General features: G+C 46.3%; 1 pseudogene; it reads left to right on the top strand.

The window, feature by feature from the left end:
• Positions 1–8,265: 8,265 nt before the first annotated feature.
• On the top strand, positions 8,266–19,180 carry LOC140000422 (cysteine protease ATG4A-like; annotated as a pseudogene).
• The last annotated feature ends 220 nt before the right edge of the window (positions 19,181–19,400 follow it).

The raw sequence follows: 19,400 nt of genomic DNA, 5'->3' as shown, positions 1-19,400 counted from the left end.
TTTCTGTTGAGATTTTACATCCTAAAGGCAAATTTTGGACTGTAGATCTTTCAGCCCCTGTATCTATGAGGAACTCAATTTCCTCACGCTGGGGACCTACTTTTAACTTTATCAAGGGCTCAGTTTTCTTTCGGGTCCCCAGCAGATAGAGCCCCTGACACCCCTAGTCTTCCTTAAACATTTTCTCATCCTCCATTCTCAGTCGACACTGCTTCTTCTTATGACCTTTCTTATTGCAGTAAAAACAAGTCACATTCCTCAATCCTCCTGTCACTTTCCCTTCTCCCTCTAGTTTTTGGCGAACCACCTTTAAATCTTTTCTGTATTCGCCTCTTCTCTGCCCCTCCCGCATCACGGCCATCATTATTCGTGCTTGCTTCTTCTCCTTTTCATCCTCCCTCCTTACATACACTTTCTGTGCCTCCCGTAGCAATTCGTCTAGACCTCGGTCTTGCCAATCTTCTATTTTCTCTAATTTTTTCCTAATGTCTATCCAGGACTTCGCTACAAACTGAGTTTTTAGCAAAGCCTCTCCCACAGGGGTTCCTGGATCTAATCCCGAGTATAGTTGCAAACTTTTTCGTAATCTCTCCAACCATTCTGTCGGAGTTTCATCTTTCTTTTGTTGCTCATTAAAGGCCTTATTAATGTTTTGCCCTCTTGGGACTGATTCGCTAATTCCCTGAATGATAATGGTTCTAAGGTCCTGCATGTGGCCACGATGTATGGGGTCTTGATTATCCCAATTGGGTTTCTGTAATGGCCATTTAACGTCTGCTGCAGGACCTTGCTGGTGTTGCTGATCCCAAATTCGCATTCCAGCTTTTCTAATCATTCCTCTTTCTTCTGATGTAAATAATATCCCTAAAATAGATTGCATTTCTTCCCAGGTGTAGATATTGGGCCCTAAGAACTGATCTACTCGTTCTGCCACCCCTAAGGGGTCCTCCAATAGGTTTCCCATTTCTTTCTTAAAATCTCGGACATCTCCAGAGTTCATAGGGATGGCCACATATCCCATACCGGGTTGTGGTCCTCCCATTGCTATTTCCCTTAGTGGATACAACCCTTCTTTGTTTCTAAGCGGCTGTCTTCTGGCCTGACTCCTAGTTATTGGTCCCTGAACACTAGAGTCAGAGTCGCTGTCAGCATCTCCCTGGGGCTGCGGATTAAGAGGCCCGGGAGTCGGAGGGGCTGCAGGTGGGGTTGGTGAAACATAGGGAGGCGGTGAGGCTGGGATCTCTAATTCTTGGTTTTTCTTACGCCTCCCGTCCCCTCCTTTTTCTTTTAGAGGGTATAATTTGGTCTGAGTTTCTGAACTGATCCACAAATGTGCATACTCACTCTCTTCTAAACTAAAGGGTTCCTTTGAGTTCACATAAATATTTAGGGCCTGGCAAACCCAATCGTCAAAGGACCCAAATACAGGCCAGTAAAGGTGGTCTCGAATCTGTTTACCACCCCAAATTTCAATGCAATAATGTATCATTTTTACTTTACTTTTTCCCCGCCTAAAAGGGGAATCATCCCAATTTTTGATCATTAATCCTAAAGGACTGTCTGGAGGAATAGGGGGTAACCTAACATCTGTCGTTACCCCGCCCATGGGACCAGAAGGCTTACTCTTCTTCTGTCCCATCTTCTGGAGCGCCTTCACACACGCACACACAAATCGCTTCCCCCTTTTCGTGGCCCAGTCCCTCGCGGGATGTGGGAACCGCACTACCGAGGGGTCCGCACTCGCTTCGTCCGCAATTGGACGTCTCACAACGCTACGCTCCAGGATACCCAACCCCAACCGAACGGATCACCGGCCTATACTTACTCACTCCTGAGTCTTCGTTCGGTCTTCGTGCACAAAGATTACTAGGGGTTGCCGGCTTTATTTGCTTGCTGCCGAATTTAGGGTTCGTTGGTGAAGGATTTGAATGAAAGTAGTCCTAGCGAAGGCCGCTGAAATCAGCGGGGCGCCCCCTCCGAAGGTCTTTCAATCAGATTGCCTTCATCCGAGTCACGGCACCAAATTTGTTATAAGCTCCCTCTTAATTAATTTTCAGAGAGCATTGCTTTAATAATAGAAAGGAATTTATTGAGTAAGCAACAGCAAGCAAAACAGCGCTGGGCGGCCGGGGAGTCTCGGCTCTGCCAACGGCGCGCACCTCACCCCCCCCCGGGTCCCTTTTTATATCTTGGTGATTTCAGGATTACGCAGCACATCTTGGTGTACTCTGCGACTGCGCGCACTGTTGCTAGGGGGTCGTCTCTGTCCCTCTGGTGGTCGTGAAGATGAAGGCCGTAGTCTTCCTCGGCGTTGTGGTTCAACTTCTTTCTTTATTTGGTCATGTTGGCCCAGCGTGAGACAGGAAGGCAGGATGTTGATACACTAGTTTAACAACTTATCAGGAGATGGTTACATGAACTTTGCAGCTGTGTTTTCTGAACAAAAGAGGCTACTGAGATGCAGAAGGAGGGAAGGGGAGAGGATTCTCTTTTTTGTTACATTAAGCAATGGAATTTTCATAGTGTCTAGCTAAGCATTATACAGCTCCTTACTTCAGCAGGAAACCTTTGCAACTCCCGCTCCTCAAACAAAACTCTTTGTTTTATAATACAAAAGACAATGAACAAACATCTATGGTATATGTATTACAGCTCTCAGGCAGAACCTGAAGGCGCTCTGTGCTTTGGCTCTGGACACTGGTGGCCTTTGCCAGGCTTCACTTGGTTCATCTGGGAATGCTCACAGTCTGGCTCTGCATTTCTTTGTTAAACACCTTGTTTAATTTCTTGAAAGAAATCTTTCCCAGGACTTTGCAACTGCGGCGGTTCGAAGCGGGTGGGCAGCCGAGTTCCACCACGGCCGCTCTCTCACTCCCCCTCCTCAAAGGGAAAGGGGGAGAAAATACAATGCAAAGGGCTCCAGGGCTGAGATAAGGACAGGGCGATGGCTCAACAAGTATCGTGACGGGCAAAGCAGACTCAGCAGAGTGACCCTCAGGGTCCCTCCCTGCCCCTGCTCCCCGTGGGGTCCCTCCCATGGGATGCCGCCCTTCCCCAGCTGATCCCACACGGGCTGCCCACAGGCAACAGCTCCTCAAGCACTGCTCCCACACGGCTCCGTCCCACGGGCTCCATCCATCCATCCATCCCCCAGGAGCAAACTGCTCCAGCACGGGTCCCCCACGGCTGGGCGGCAGCTCCCCCCAGCCCCCCTGCTCCTGCGGGGGCTCCTCTCCATGGCTGCAGCTGCGGCCCGGGGCCTGCTCCTGCGGGGGCTCTCCACAGGCCGCAGCCTCCTCCAGGCCACAGCCACCTGCTCCACCGGGGGCTCCTCCACCCACAGGGGGGCAGCAGCGTGGAGATCTGCTCCATGTGGGACCCATGGGTGCAGGGGGACAGCCTGCTCCACCAGGGGCCTCTCCCTGCACAGCCCGCAGGGGAACTGCTGCTGTGAGCCTGGAGCACCTCCTGCCTCCTGCTGCACTCACCTTGGGGGCTGCAGGGCTGCTTCTCACTCCTTGCTCTTCCAGCTTCTGTTGTGCAGCAGTATTTCCCCCTGCTTACATCTGCTCTCCCAGAGGTGCAAACAACATCGCTTATTGGCTCAGCTCTGGCAAGCGCCGGGGCCCTTTTGGAGCTATCTGGAGCTGGCTGTTGTCTGGATTGTTCTCACAGACGCCATCCCTGCAGGCCCCTGCTACCAAACCCTTGCCACGTAAATCCGATCGAAGTGTATGCAGCAATTACAAAGCCGCTGTGCTTTGGGCTGTCACGATCCTTCTGCAAGTGCAGGGGAGGTGCAGGGTTGCTTTGCATTTCCAAAAGGAGGAAGAAAGCCTCCAACCCCACTGGACCTCAGCCACTTGCAGGATCCAAGCAACGCTCCCCACTTTCAGTTATCTCCCTCCCATGCACACAGTGGGAGCAAGGTTGAACAAGCACATTTTTGAAAATGTTTATCTTAATGAAGAATAAAAGAAGTCTACAACACCCAATCCCTCTGTGCACCCAAGGCAAAAATCGTGGACTATTCTGCCTCAACACTATTTTCAGACCCAATTTGTCAAGTCATCTAGCAGAGGATTTCTCTCTTGTTCACTCACTAGCTTAGTAGAGCACCAGTTTACATAGGTGCTGGAGCAGATTCCTCAACCATCTGAAGGGACTTGACCCCAGAAAAGTTCAAAACTGCAGATGACTCATGATTTTGTGGTGAAGCATCTATTAAATGAGAGCTGTTCCGCTTAGGGCACAGTGAGACAGTGTGAGAAGAACCCTGTATCTCACTGATTGAGGCTTTATAACTCTACAGAATTGTCAGTCAACAATAAATGGAAAGTGCAGGAGATATGTTCTTTCTTCCTCCTTTCCCTGCCATACATTAGCAGAGAGATTGTGGTGGGATATAGGTTCAGAGCCTCACAGAAGAAGGATTTGAACCCAGGCTCTCCACAGTCTGCACCACTGCCTTCCTGACGGCTTTTGACTATTTTAATTAATTTTATTATTTTATTTTATTTTATTTTATTTTATTTTATTTTATTTTATTTTATTTTATTTTATTTTATTTTATTTTATTTTATTTTATTTACTTTATTAGTATTATTCTTCTTATTTTTCTGGATGGTGTCTAAGTCTTGGGGGGGAAGAACCAACTGTGGGAGGAGGGAATGCTACTACTGTCTGTGACAGTGGTGATTTCTGGACAGTGTTAGCAACAGAGCTTCTGCAGAGAAGAGAAAATGACAGGCAGTGTCTCTTGGTATTCCATGTACTGAGTACTGAGTGCAGTTTTGGGCTCCACAGTGTAAGAAAAAGTATAAGAACAAACCAGTGCACTGTGATAAAGAGAGTTTAATAGGGTACAAAAGGAATAAAAACAAACAAAATAAGAAATGAGAATATTGATAATTTATAATGTATCATAGAATCATAGAATCATAGAAGCATAGAATATCCTGAGTTGGAAGGGACCCTTAAGGATCATCAAGTCCAACTCTTGATACCGCACAGGTCTACCCAAAAGTTCAGACCATGTGACTAAGTGCACAGTCCAATCTCTTCTTAAATTCAGACAGGCTCGGTGCAGTGACCACTTCCCTGGGGAGCCCGTTCCAGTGTGCAACCACCCTCTCTGTGAATAACCCCCTCCTTATGTCAAGCCTAAATTTCCCCTGCCTCAGCTTAACCCCGTTCCCGTGGGTCCTGTCGCTGGTGTTAATGGAGAAAAGGTCTCCTGCCTCTCGACACCCCCTTACGAGTATAAAATATATAAATATTGTTTAATTAATAATATTAAATACTTATCATTTTATAATAATGAAACAATGCCATACTGTACAACACAGTCAATAAAGTGGATTTAATTAAATAAATTAAATTTTAATTAAAACCCAGGAAATTAAATAAAATTTTAAAATGTAAATTTAATACAAATAAAACCCATTTTTCCCATCCCAATGAGTTCCTATCCCCATCATCACTTCCCATCCCACTGATCATTTCCTATCCCAATAACCTCCCAGTTCTGATCCCAAGGCTGAATTCCCAACTCCCACCCACCCATCCATCCAGCCATGCACCCAATTTTCTGCCGTCCGTGCTGGCCATGCCCACATCCATGCCCGGTCTGGGCATGGGCAGTGGGAGCGGGCTGCATGAAATAACTGAACATGAAATCATGAAATAACATGAAATAATAAATAAGGTAACTTAATTGTTGCTGTTGTTAACATTGCTTCATGACAACAGATGCAAACATGGATCTTGAGTTGAGGGCAAAGGTGACCTTGGATCTGAAGCACACAGGCGTTCGCTAATGTCCCCCCATCTGGAGTGAATCCACAACGACTTGGAAGGAAAACTAAAGTCCAAACCAATGCACTGGGATAAAGAGAGTTTAATAGGGTAGAAAAGGAATAAAAACAAACAAAATTAGAAATGAGAATATTGATAATTTATAATGTATAAAATATGTAAATATTGTTTAATTAATAATATTAAATACTTATCATTTTCTAATAATGAAACAATGCCATACTGTACAACACAGTCAATAAAGTGGATTTAATGAAATAAATAATACAACCAGTACATTAAATAAAATTTGAAAATTTAAATTTAATAAAAATAAAACTCAGAAATTTAAATAAAATTTAAAAATGTAAATTTAATACAAATAAAACCCATTTTTCCCGTGCCAATGAGTTCCTATCCCCATCATCACTTCCCATCCCACTGATCATTTCCTATCCCAATAACCTCCCAGTTCTGATCCCAAGGCTGAATTCCCAACTCCCACCCACCCATCCATCCAGCCATGCACCCATTTTCTGAATTTTCTGCAGAAAATTTTCTGCAGGCAGAGGCCTTGCTGAGTGAGCACCTAAGGAGAGGAATGTAATCCAGAAGGCAGCAAAGAAGAGCAATGCCCCGAAAGAAGAGCTAAGTCTTGTCTCTCAGCCCTTTGGTGTCCCAAGCAGCAGTTGCCATGGGCAAGCTTTCCCAGCCCAGCTGCTGCCAGCATCCCCCCAGCTTGCCATTGCCACCTTCCTGGGTGAGGCGCGCGCGCATTTGCCATTGGCATTTGCCGTTGCCCATCCCTGAGAGTGGCAAGCAGTGCGTAGGTCCAGCACGAGAGAGGGGAGAGGGCAAGCGAGAGGGGCAAGGGCTGAGGAGCGTGGCTGAAGCTGGAGCAGGTGCCTGCAGAGGTCTCTGTGCCTGCCTGCGTGCTGAGCGGGCCTGGGTGCTGCGGGGGCCGTCGAGGAGAAGCCCGAGGTCGGTCACGGGTAGCCGTAAGAGTAGGCTCTGGCGTGGTCCTTCTGCCGCTGCTCGAAGAATTGCCCGGGGCCGATCCTCATGTGGTGGGCCGCCCGCTGCCGCTCCTCCTGGGCCAGCTTCTTGAGGCGCTCCCGCTCGGGACGCTGCTGCGGCGTGATGGGCACCGACGACTCCTGCTCCTCCAGCGGTGTGGGCGCTGAGTCGCCGCCCGCCCAGGGCCCCACGCAGGGCACGTAGTCCCCGCGGGGCTGCGCCGGACGCTGCAGCGTGCGCGGCTGCGTGGGCAGAGCCGTGGGCAGTCCCCTCCAGAGCGGGGGGCTCTGGAGGGGACTGCGAGGGGGACTGGGCAGGGCTCTCCTGAGGGCTGGGAGAAGTTGAGGCCTCTTGAGGGGAGCCAAGGGAGGCTGGGGCAGGGTTCTCTTGAGGGCAGGGATGAATTCCTGCTGGGGGGGCCTTTTGGGGAGAGGCTTGGGCATGGGTCTCCTGCGGGCAGGGTCGGGGGGGCTCTGGAGGGGACTCAGGCGAGGCTTGGGCAGGGCTCTCCTGAGGGCAGTGAGGAAGTCAGGGTCGGGGGGGCTCTGGACGGGAGCCTGGGGAGGCTGGGGCAGGGGTCTCTTGTGGGCAGGGAGGCAGTCAGGGTTGGGGCGCCTCTTGAGGGGAGCCAAGGGAGGCTGGGGCAGGGTTCTCCTGCGGGCAGGGATGAATTCCTGCTGGGGGGGCCTTTTGGGCAGGGCTCTCCTGAGCTGGGGCCGGGCTGCAGGCTTGAGGGGGGAGCTGAGTGGCGGCACAGCAGCTGCAGGGGGCTGCAGTGCCCGCCCAGCCTGCACCTTGTCGGGGTGCAGCCCAGGGCTTGAGGGGACCTCACCCAGCGCTCTGGTGGCTGCCAGTCCCTGTGTGCTGGGCTCCTCGATGTCCTCGCAGAGGTCGGGCAGCTGCGAGAGGAAGCGCTTGAGGACAGGACTGCTGGGGACAGCGGCGAAGGCGTCCTGGGGCTCCACGGCATCCAGGCAGCTGAGCAGCTCCTCCAAGCCGGAGCTGTCCAGGTCGGCCGGGAGCTGGTCCTGCAGGTGCTGCAGCTGCTGGCTGTCCCCTGCCAGCTGGGGAAAGGCCTCGGCGAAGGCATCGGGGCCCAGCTCCAGCAGCTCCAGGGGCTCCTCAGGCACCTCTGCAAGTGTCGCCGCTGAGGAAAAAGCAAGCCAATGCAATCCCCCAAGCATCCCCCGCTGCCAGCTTTGCCATGGCTCCTGGGTGTGGGGCGCCCAGCGGCCGGCTGTGCCAGCCCCAAACTCACCGTCGGGCGTCGCCGTCTGGGTGCTGGTGGTCGCTGGAGCCTGGGCAGGCTCGGGGGGAGTGGGGCCGGGCAGCGGGGGCCCCTGGTCCTCGCTGAGCCCCACGGCATGCAAGCAGGGCTCCGGCAGCTGCCCCCGGCTGCTGCTGAGGGTGCGGGGCGCGGGGAGCGCCTGCCCCCGCAGCGGAGGCCCCGGCATGAGGAGTGGTGGGGGGCCGGGGTAGGCAGGGGCCTGCAGCAGGCAGGTGCCTGCGGGGTGCAGGAGCTCCCCATGGAGCACGGCCCTGGGCCTCAAGCAGAGGGGAGCACCATCCTGGGGCACCAGCGTCCCCGTCCACATCAGCAGGGGCTGGGAGACACTGGGGGCACCCACAGGAGCGCTGTGGGGGAGCTGCCCCACAGCAGGGAGCTGCCCCACGGCGGCGGCGGGGAGCTGCCCAAGCTGCAGGTGGTGCCCCTGGGCTGGGAGGTGCCCCCCAGGTGGCAGCTGCACCCTGGCGGGGAGCTGCAGCAGCTGCCCCTGGACCCCCGGCACCACGTGCCAGACGGTGGCCTGGGGCAGTGCGGAGGGGAGGGTGGGTACCTGGGGGGGCTGCAAGGGCAGCGCCATCGCTCCGGGGAGGGAGGGAAGCAGCCAGGCAGCCACCGTTGGCGGCACGGCTGGGACGACGAAGGGGGAGTTTTGCGTCTGCGCAACCCGCAGAAGCCGTCTGGGGAAACCCTCTCTGGGAAAAAGGGCGCTGGGCTGAGCTCTGGGGCGCTGGGCTCGCCAGCAGGGCCGCAGCCCCGGGAGGAGCGGGAGCCGGCTGCTGGACCTGCCATGGTGGCTGGAGAGTGGGGCGGTTGCTTGGGGAACGCGGGCAACGGGGGTTCTGTCCCAACGGCTGACCAGCCCCTCGCCGACATCTTGGGGAGGACTGCAGGCTTTGGAGCCAAGCAGGCTGCCCAGCGCAAGACTTGGCCATCCCCAGCAGGATTTCCCTCCCACGCAGCACTTGCCATGCCCAGGACGCTTCCACACCACCACTTGCCCGGCCCAAGGCTTGCCCAGCCCAGGACCAGCTTCTCGGCCTCAGCGGCAGTGCCCATCCTTGCCATTTCACCGCATGGCACATTCCCAGCAACCCAGACGAAATCTGCCCCATCAACACGAAGCGTTTCTTCAGCCAAAGAGACCTCGTCCCAAAGAATTCCCCTCTCTTGGAGGACTTCTCCAAGCACTTCCTTCCCCAGGGAATGGTACCCACCCCATTCAAGACTTCCCATCCCAAGGCTTTTGCTTCCCAGGGATTTCCTTCCTAGGGAACATTGCCCATTTCCTAGCCCAATGGCTTCCCACCCCAAGGAAGTCTTCCCATGCTGTAGCCCCGAAATGCCCCCAGAGGGCACCTGGCAGCTACTGGGAAGGAAATGAGCTCTGTCATGGTGAGCTAGCCGCTCAAGGCCCTGCTCTTTGGCCCAGGTGTCTGTGAGGCGGTGTTGGCAAGGAGTCCTGTTGTGAACATAAGAACATAACGTAACAGAAGAACATAAAATCACATCAGAGAGAAAAAAATATAGAATAACAGAACGCGACATAAGAACATCAAACAAAGACAACTCTCATGATGTGGTCTGATAGGATGGAGGAGAAAGCAGAAACCCAGCAATGCTGTCTTTCCTACTCCTCAAAACCAATTCCGTTGACAACTGGGAATGCTTCCAGCTGGAAAAAAATGCCAGAATGAAGTGGAGGACTCCTTGCCATCACTGTGTTTCTGGAGCACACCTCTACCTTTCTGTCCAACAGGGGGTTCTTCTTGGGAGATAATTGCCCAACATGAATAAACACAACCAAAGCCAGAGGACCCATCTCCGCAACAAGACGATAAATAGAAAAGACATCTCTAGATGCAGACCCCAGAGCTCCAATTCACTATGTCCCACTAGTGGAAGTTATATTCTAGGCTTTGTTTTTAAGGCCACTGGCTGCCTCCTCCCTTATGCTGCCCATTCTCCCTGTTGTCCTGTCTTCTTTCTCCTGCATTGCTTCCTTTCCTTGGTGGACCTTGCTGAGCTCTTTGATGTTTTGTTGTATATATATGTATGAAGACATAAAACTGTTAGAGAGTGTCGAAAGAAGGGCAACAAACAAGAGGGTCTCTTTTAAGAGGGGGATTGAGGTTTGTGGCAAGGTTTTGGTAGCAATTTAGGGGCTGCACTGTGCTGGACACAGCAACAGACGCACCATAAGCCAAAGTCAGACAATAAGCCAAGGTGTGTTCACGTGTGGTTTGCTGTGGTTTAACGTGGTTTACGTATAGAAGAAAGTTTTTGCCTATTGGTGAGTATACTGCAGATTTGCTGCATTGTTCTAAATTAAATAGCAAGATAAGTGATGGCATCGTAGGCTGGGAAAATATTTCTAGAGTATCAGCGCATTTTGAGCATCATTTTAACTGTTTATGCAAACATGAAGATTATTAAAATCAGTGTTTATTTATGTCTGTATGTAAACAGGTGATCATGTTGTATAGCATGCAGTAAATGGTTTGTGAATGCTGCTTGAAGAATGAAAAGAGTAAGTCAGCTCCACAAGGAATAAATGAATTTTGTTTATTTGTGCAATGCAGAGATTAGAATTAGACCAACAGCATGGAACCAAAGTCTTGCTGTGTGCCTTTTATCTGTAGGACAGTTCATGGAGGCTTCAGCAGCCCTATCTGTTTTCTAGCAGTCTGAAATGTCCTCTGTGGTGCTGCACCCAGTTGAAAGCCTGCACTGATTGTGATGAACTTTCCTAACAGGAGGCACGGGTCCTTCGTCGGACGCTGGCTGGGGATGTATGCTGCGATGCGGGCAGATGATGCTGGCCCAAGCACTGATCTGCAGACACTTAGGGAGAGGTGAGTGCTGGTCCTGAGGGAACTTCGGTATTGTCTGCAGACGCTTCTTCGTAAGTACTCCATTAAAAGCACAAACCCTGAATTTATTAGTGAGACTTTCTTTGATGCCCTGGTAACAGTTCCTAATGAATCAATTCATATTCAGCTGGGTGAAATCATCCCAGCCTGAAGCAGAGAAATAGGCATAGAAGGAGAACAAATGGGGAATCCTGTCGCCATTCTTTTATAAACCTTTTAGTGTAACACCCAAGTTGAGGCCAAGGGAAAACCTGCCACCGTGGGACAGTGCTCTTACCCTTCTCTTCACTACTCACTTGTCAGCAGCACGAGGTCCAAACCCCCCTGGTGCAAGCTCTTAAGCATGCATGTCACATCCCAGGATGCTGCCAGTGGAGTGTTTGGACTTTCTGTATGGATCTTATGTTGTTATTTAATGGGTGCTTAGAAATCCAACAAGGTCTAAACACAGCCTGTACTTTTAAATAATCTTGGAAGCTCAGAGATACTGGAATGGCTATCAACACGCAGCATGATCCGTCAGAATATGTTTGCAGTTGATGTTTTTGTTTTGTTTTATTTTCCCTGTTTTTACAATCTAGCCTATGATGATAAAGGGCAGCTTGATGATAAATAACAAGCTTGGAATTCTAGGAGCTCTACACAAAATGTAAATATTCGAGATGAATTGAAATGTCTTTTAACATCTCATTATAAAGCTTTCTGCTGTCTAGACATTTGATCAGTGTAATGAAAACGTCACCATTTTTTATTCTATATCAATTTTTCCTTTCAGACTGGCAATGGGAAAAACACAAAAAACAACCAGAAGAATATCACAGAATCCTACGATGCTTTCTCGACAGGAAGGCTTGCTGTTATTCAATCCACCAGATGGGTAAGAACAAACATAAACTTTCAGGTTTTTTCCACTGAAATTTCTGCTGTGTTGAATCACTAATTTGCAGTATGTTAATTCATAATTTTAAAAAGTGGATGTGAAGACAATGTGTATGCTTATACAAAAATAAAAAGGTATGCAGATGGGCGCAAAGACTAGTAGTACAGAAACATTCCCTGAGACCTAAATAAAGCCATGTACTAGAATGTAGCTCTTGATAAACTCTGTAAGCCTTGGGTACCAGAGTCAGTAATGTTAGAACAGACAGTCTTGTAGCTTATTGCTGTAATTTGTAATAAAGGGCACTAACATTTGTTAACTTGTAATTCTCGTTATAGTTTAGAAGCCTTTTGTTTATTAAAGAAACTGGCACTCCCTAAGTTTTGAAAAGAGCATAGATTGAGAAAATAATTGTTATTGCTAAGTACAGATTGCAGTTACTCTAGAATGTTTGACAGTCACAGTATTTACTGTATATTGTTCCCACATTCTTTATGGTCTCATTTTTCTTTGATTTTGTGTACGTGTGTCTTTTTTTCACTGTGAAAACAGCACAGGTGGGTGTTGGAGAGGGGAAGTCAATTGGAGAATGGTTTGGACCAAATACAGTTGCTCAAGTACTAAAGTAAGTGAGATCATACCAGTCTCATTCAGAACGTACTCCCCTGGGGCAGCCAAGACAAGGCCCAGGCAGAGTTTTGAAGGCTGCATCTCCCCCTGTCCCACAGTCAGGAATGTACTTGCCATCTATTTACAAGTGCAGCATGGAATGTCATGCCACAGCTCGGTGTGCAGGTACTGAGTTGGGAATGGGTGACCTCTAAATTTTAATAAAGGAAGAGCCTGAGGAGAAGAAACTGCAGGAAAGTCTCCTGCTATGCCGTCTGCATGCCCTCACCAGTCACACCACAGATGTATATTCCTTTCTGCACAGTGGCACAGCTCTGGCAGGTCGAGAGTGCCACCGTGTAGGTCGGAGTGGTGGTGTGAAACATCAGAGAGAAGCCATCTCGGCTGAGGAGGGAACTGAGCTGCAATTCCTCCCTTTCTGAGCAGCAGTTCTGCCAGCAAGGCTACTGGATAAAGATGGGCAGCTCCTCATAGTCTGGGAGCCACACTGAAAGGAACTGAGGCTGCTCAGTTCTCCAGGGGTACGTGGAGGTGTCTTACCTCAGGCAGGGGCTAGGCTACAGGTCCTGCGAGCTCAGCAGCAAGTCTTTGACACCCTGGAACAGGCACATGATCTGAAGAGGGAGGGGAGCTGAAGCATGCCCTGGACTCCAGATCTTTTATGGCCAAGTTTTTCATGGTGAAACGCTCACCCCCATTTCTTTCTGGCTTATTTGAAACAGCTAATTCTGCCAGTGCAGCTTAAGAGTGTAGCTCCCTTCCGCAAAGGTTTGGATTTTGCAGAAGTGGACATAAAACTGTGTGCTGCTGTCTCCCACTGAAGTTTTGGTGCCCCAAACCCTTAGCTGATTTAGCTTTTAATGCCCCATTTCTGCTGTGCACGCAGGCTCAGGCAGAAGTAATTCCACTGAATTCAGTGGAATTTCTTAAGCAAAAAGTAATCTGCAAAACTGGCATAGGAATTTTTTTCTTTTCCAGATGAGAAAAGACACAACTGGGCAAGAACCCATTGCAGAGACTGTCGAGTGCAATAAAAAGTAATAAACTTGATGTAGTTGGACTGTTACTGTCACTGCACTTAGCAGTAAGACAAAACAGTTTGCACATGGTGCAGCGCATATGTTTTTCCTGGTACCACTCAGTACCTATTTTTCTAAAGATATTAAACATTTAATGTTTAAAGTTTTCTTTTTCTTACATGGAGACTTTAAAAAATGCAGAAAGGATGTTTTTTCTTAAGAAAAAAAAATAAATAAATCAAATGGTTCTGAGTGTAAAGCTACCCTTTTGATCCAACTAGTTTATATTAATTAGTACCTTAATGTTTTCTAGGAAGCTTGCTTTATTTGATGAATGGAATTCATTAGCAGTTTATGTATCTATGGGCAATACGGTGGTCATTGAAGACATCAGGAAGTGACACCTCATCAGTTTTCTGGTAACAGTTTCTGATTTGACTCCATTTGCCAGCATGTATCTAAACATGAACAAATACTTGGGGGGCCATGGGTTTGTCTTGCAAGGGTAAGAAGAGGGAAGAAGGACATACAAACTCAGTTGTGTTTTTTTGATCCCTGATGCCAACTTCGTGCTCACATCACTGGATGTGAAGAGCTCCTTGAAGAATTTCTACTGTCATCATTGCTGCCATTTCATTTCTCTGGCGTTTTATAGGCAAAGCTTGACACTATTAATAACATTAATAGGACATGTCACTGCAGTCTTAAATTGTCATCCCCCAATCATTGATCTAACGTCTCACTTGGACGTGCCAGCACATACTGTCTGCTAGAATTACTTCTACTAAATAGCTGTAATTGCCATGCCCGGCTCGTTTTGTCTTGGGTGCCCTATAAAGATCCCTGGCAAACTAGCTTAATTCACTACTGAGAGGAAGATCTGCTTTGTGTTCCTCTGTGCGTTGACTAATTTCTAGTTTTATTCCCGCAGAAAAAATGTGCTGGTGCCCTCCTCAGAGCAGCAGCGCGTCCCACAGCAGTGCACATTTGCACAGAAGTGCTCTTGGCCGAAGCAAGAAGGCAGGAGGACTCTGCACAGGCTGGAAAGCCCTCTTGCTTATTATACCTCTACGACTAGGGATAAATCACATAAATCCCGTATATATTGATGCATTTAAAGTAAGGTTTTCTTTCAGTTCATTGCTCGTTACTGTCAAATAAGTTTGGGTATGTGTGATGTCAGTAAAGAAATGAATTACAATTTCCTTTATTCCTTTTGAACTCCTAGGAATGCTTTAAGATGCCACAGTCTTTGGGAGCATTAGGAGGGAAACCAAATAATGCCTATTATTTCATAGGATTTTTAGGTAAGGAAAAAAGAAACTTATTCCAAATGTGCAGATGATCAAAAGAGAACATTTTTTGAAGGGGAAATAGTAAGGGGTCTAAGCGTGAACCTCTAGAAGTAAAGAAAGATGAGAATAGAATAAAATAAATGAAGAAGCATATCTAAAAGAGTTTAGAAACAGTATGAGATGATCCTTAATAGGAGCAGAAAGTTAACAGCAAAGCTAGGTGTAAAAATAAGTGATGACATCAACAAGAGCAGCATACTAAGAATAGCTGATAGCATTTGACAAGTGTATTGGTCAAATGTCACTTTTATTTTCTTGTATTTCAAAACTGTTTCTGATAGCAGTATCTTTTTCACCTTTTGCATACCTTCTGTTATTAAGTATTGCTCTAATTAATTTAAAATGCATTCCTTCAGATTTCACCCCACTTTGGGCCAAAATTTTGCAACCCTATTTTGTCCTTTTGTAAAACCTAACCTGTTTTAGTTAGGCTTTTTTGTTCCAATTTCTGAATGAATGCCTAATGGGATTACAGATTGCATCTGTGAACATCCTGTACCTTTTAATCTGCCAAATGTTAGTGTTTACAACACTTGAGATTTAAAAAAAAAAAAAAAAAAGTACTGGATCTCACATGGAAAAATAAAAGTATGTGACAAAGATAGAACATAACCAACCAAAAAATTACAGTAATAGGTGACAATAGGAAGTTATACTAAATACCCTGTGGGAAACGTTGTGTCTAACCCTTCCGATTCTCTTAAAGAATCCCTAGCTGGAAAGTCTAGATTATACTGACTGCGATGGCAATCTAATTTCTATTTTACAGTTCTGGACCAAGTGCTTATTAATGTCACTTGCTTATTTTTAACATACGGCTTTTACCCATCCAGGCAATGAGCTGATCTATCTGGACCCTCACACCACTCAAAGCTTTGTAGATTCAGAAGAAAATGGCACGGTTGACGATGAGAGTTTCCACTGCCAGGAAGCCCCACATAGAATGAAGATCATGAATTTGGACCCTTCAGTAGCTTTAGTAAGTGTCAGGAAATCTGGAATGCATGTACTTTATCTCAAAGTAATGTCTCTCTACATTGGTAAGGGCAGCAATGCATCTCCTTGAACAGAACCAAGATCACAAAGCTGTCTTCTGTGATCAACACATAGTAGTTTGTACATAACTACATGGAGAATCTTAGGGCAAGTGGGGAGCTGTCTGTACTGTAGGGAGCTCGCTTTGTTTTCTTTACTGAGCAGCTTTTACTTCTTTCAAGAGGCATTATAATGGTCAGAGCAAGGAACTGAAACAGGTTTACGTGTTTTATTCTATCACTACTTTATGTTTGGTCACCTCTAGACAAGTTACTTAAACTTACTTTCTATCATAAGTTGAAAATGTTTAAGTGGAATTATTGTATTTCACCCCAAATTACAAATACAAAAGTATTATTTGTAATTCACCCAAAATGTCATGGGGGTAGTGTGGTATTTGAAAAAATTGGATCTGATCCCATGCCAGTATCCTGTGATTGGGTGATTGGCAGTTGTCACCAGTGGGATGTGTTTCTAAAGCTTTAAACAATCTGTAAAGATACCGGTATCTGTCATTCATTCACATACCTGTTTTTTAATACTGCTGCTTTTTAGAAAGTTTTTTTGTTTTGTTTTGTTTTAATACTTAACTACGTAACTGTGCAAAATGTGGCATGATGCAACGAGACAGACAAAATCATAATGAAGAGCAAATATTTTCAGTATAGATACCAGAATGGAAATGTTCCTTAGGTGGTCCATCATCTACAAGTTTTCAGCTTCTGCTGATACCTGGACTGTAGGAACTGGGTGGCGCTCCATGGAGGAGCACACAGGAGCTGCTGCTATTTTTTGCTTGACTATTTCGTTAGGGGTTTGCAGGGCCTTGTTCTCCCCGTGGGTTCTCTCCCTAGAGCTGCCACATATTTGGAGTCTTATATCTACTGATCGTACAGGGCATTACTGTATCAGAGGTCAAACCGCCTTACCTGCTGGTACCACATACCTACTATCAGCAAAGGTAAAACTCTGTGTGTTTGTTTTTTCCCCTAAGGGCTTCTTTTGCAAAGAAGAATGTGATTTTGATAACCGGTGTAGTCTTGTACAAAAGGTAAGAGTGGGAACTTAGCATCTCGATTTGTTCTTTATAAAGTCTGGTTTTTATTGTCTGTTTTTTGTAAAATTTTCCTTTGCATTTTCCTTTGTATACAAATTGTATGAGCCATAGAGAAGAATGCATTAAAGCATCAGGGTAAGGCAATACTACTGAATTGCTAATTGGAAATTGTTCAGCACTTTACCAGCCACAAACCCTGCCAGTTGGAAAATGGGTGTAAACATCCACACTTGAAGGTGTTACTGGGTGACACTTGCTTTTAACTTCTAATTCTCACTAAATGACTAAGGTTTAACTGCCATATTGTAGTGATGTATCAATGATTTGCTTCCTGATCCTTTTTTATTGTTTGACATAATAGATTGCGTGTTCTAATTATGACTGTTAGTCCCTGCTATCTTAAATATCTGATTCTGTAAGTGCTGCGGGCCTCTAGCTCCTGCTGATCTAGGGAGAACAGAAGGTGCTGGCTGCCACAGGAAACAGACTTGAGGATGTTTCTGCATGCAGCTGTTAAGCTAAGCACCAGACGTCTGAATGTAAAGTACCATCAACCTCTAAAGGCATTTATTTAAAAAAAAAAAAATCATCTAAGGAAAACAGTTTGTAAATAACTGAAATACAGGACAGAAGGTAACTTCTCTTTGAAGAGGAATAGCGTTTGGCTTCAGGAACACCTTTTTTCCTGACCAAAACCTGTCCTTCAAAATCTGATGCGTTTTTTTTTTTTTTTTTCCCCTTTGGAGGAGCTGATAGATCTGTCTTTTGTGCTATTGATCAACAGAAAACTTGAGGAGAGTTCTATGCAAGCAACTTCCTTTTAAAAAGCAGAAAATATTGTACATTCCTAGTGTGCTTGCTACATGTAAACAAAATTACAGGTTTGCAGATATCAAAGCTGATATCAAAAGATGATAAGACTGATAATTTGTAGTACAGTTCAAGAGATCTGTCTTCCAGATGTGTTTTAACTAGGGATGTATTACAGAGACCATGGTGCTTGGATTTCACAGTATGTCTGTATAAAGACTTTTTTTTCCTGATGGACATGCGTAATTAAAAAACACTTTCAATTAAGCAGACACGTTTTGTGTTTGAAGCGTCTCCCGAGCCAGCTTTTAAAATGAAAGCATTCTGTCCTCAGGAGATTCTAAAGCAGCAGAGTCTACGGATGTTTGAGCTGGTCCAGAAGCACCCGCCACACTGGCCTCCTTTCATACCTCCAACAAAACCAGAAGTGACAACCACAGGAGCAGGTAAGGCACCGATTAAAAGCCTAATTGTGCAATGTTATGTTCCTCGTTAGCAAATAAAAGAATAATCACAGGTAGAATAACTATCCTTTGTGAGTGTCAAGCAATATATAGCAGGCATGTATCCAAACAAGCCATACAATTGCTAGCACAGATTTTTTTTTTCACTCTTACAAAGTACTTTTCTGGAATGCGTCTTTCAAAGTTTTTTTTTTAAGTGAACAAAATCAGGCATGTCTTTAGAAGCATTTTTTTCTTTATCTTTTTTTACAGAACTCATTGAATCTACTGACAAGCTATTTGAATTGGAAGAAGAATTTGAAATCCTGAGTGTGTGAAGGAAACTGTGGTGACTCTTCTGAGTGTTGAATATGTTGGTAATATTATTGCATTGACTTAAACAGCCATGTTAGCCCCGAAGTGCCTGAAATTATGGATAACAGAGCACAGAAATCTAGTAGCATCCAAAACTCCAAGGGCAGTTTAACACACAAGCTTCCCCGGATGGAAAGGCAGTAAGAGATCTTGTGATAAGATGCTTAAAGGGAATCTCTTTTTAACGTACCTTACCTGGAGACAAACGGGCCTTTGAGATTAAGGCAAAAATACATGTATCACTGGGCACCATGTTTGGAGAAAGGGATAACCCAAATGGATATTTCTTGCTCTCATATAATAATGCAATAGTTTAGTTCTTCAAACAAAACAGTCTTCAGTTAAGGAGGATGTTTACTTCTGTTCCCTCCTGTGGGCTGCGTCATAGGAAAAATACATCGTCTTGTTTAAAAGATCGACTGGATCAGGAGAAAATTGTTTCCTTGTTAAATATTTTAACATGTATTTGAGCAACCAGACTTTATTACAAAAATGTTTCTGTAAAAGGAACTATGTCTAATGGACACATTTTGCAATAGCCTTCCTGTTTCTGGGAGACCTCAAGAGGAACAGGAGCCTCAAATAGTTGATACAGATCACAACCACTGTTATAGTTATGGTATATTTCACCTTGACCTTAAAATTCAAATGATTAAAACTTAGGTTATTTCTTTCCGAGTTAAAACGAGTCAAAGGTGGTTTAACTGTACCTTATTTATTTTAGAATAGATTTACACAAGTTTCTCTGTTACAGCACTTTATCTGTGCATCTAATAAATTTCTTAAGCTTTTCTTAGGTTGTATGCTGCTATGTTTGGTTAATTT

This window comes from Anas platyrhynchos, chromosome 32 (assembly GCF_047663525.1).
Source record: "Anas platyrhynchos isolate ZD024472 breed Pekin duck chromosome 32, IASCAAS_PekinDuck_T2T, whole genome shotgun sequence".
In the NCBI taxonomy this organism is placed as follows: domain Eukaryota; kingdom Metazoa; phylum Chordata; class Aves; order Anseriformes; family Anatidae; genus Anas; species Anas platyrhynchos.
The sequence above is the reverse complement of the archived record's forward strand: the minus strand, read 5'-3'. Positions and strand labels throughout refer to the sequence as shown.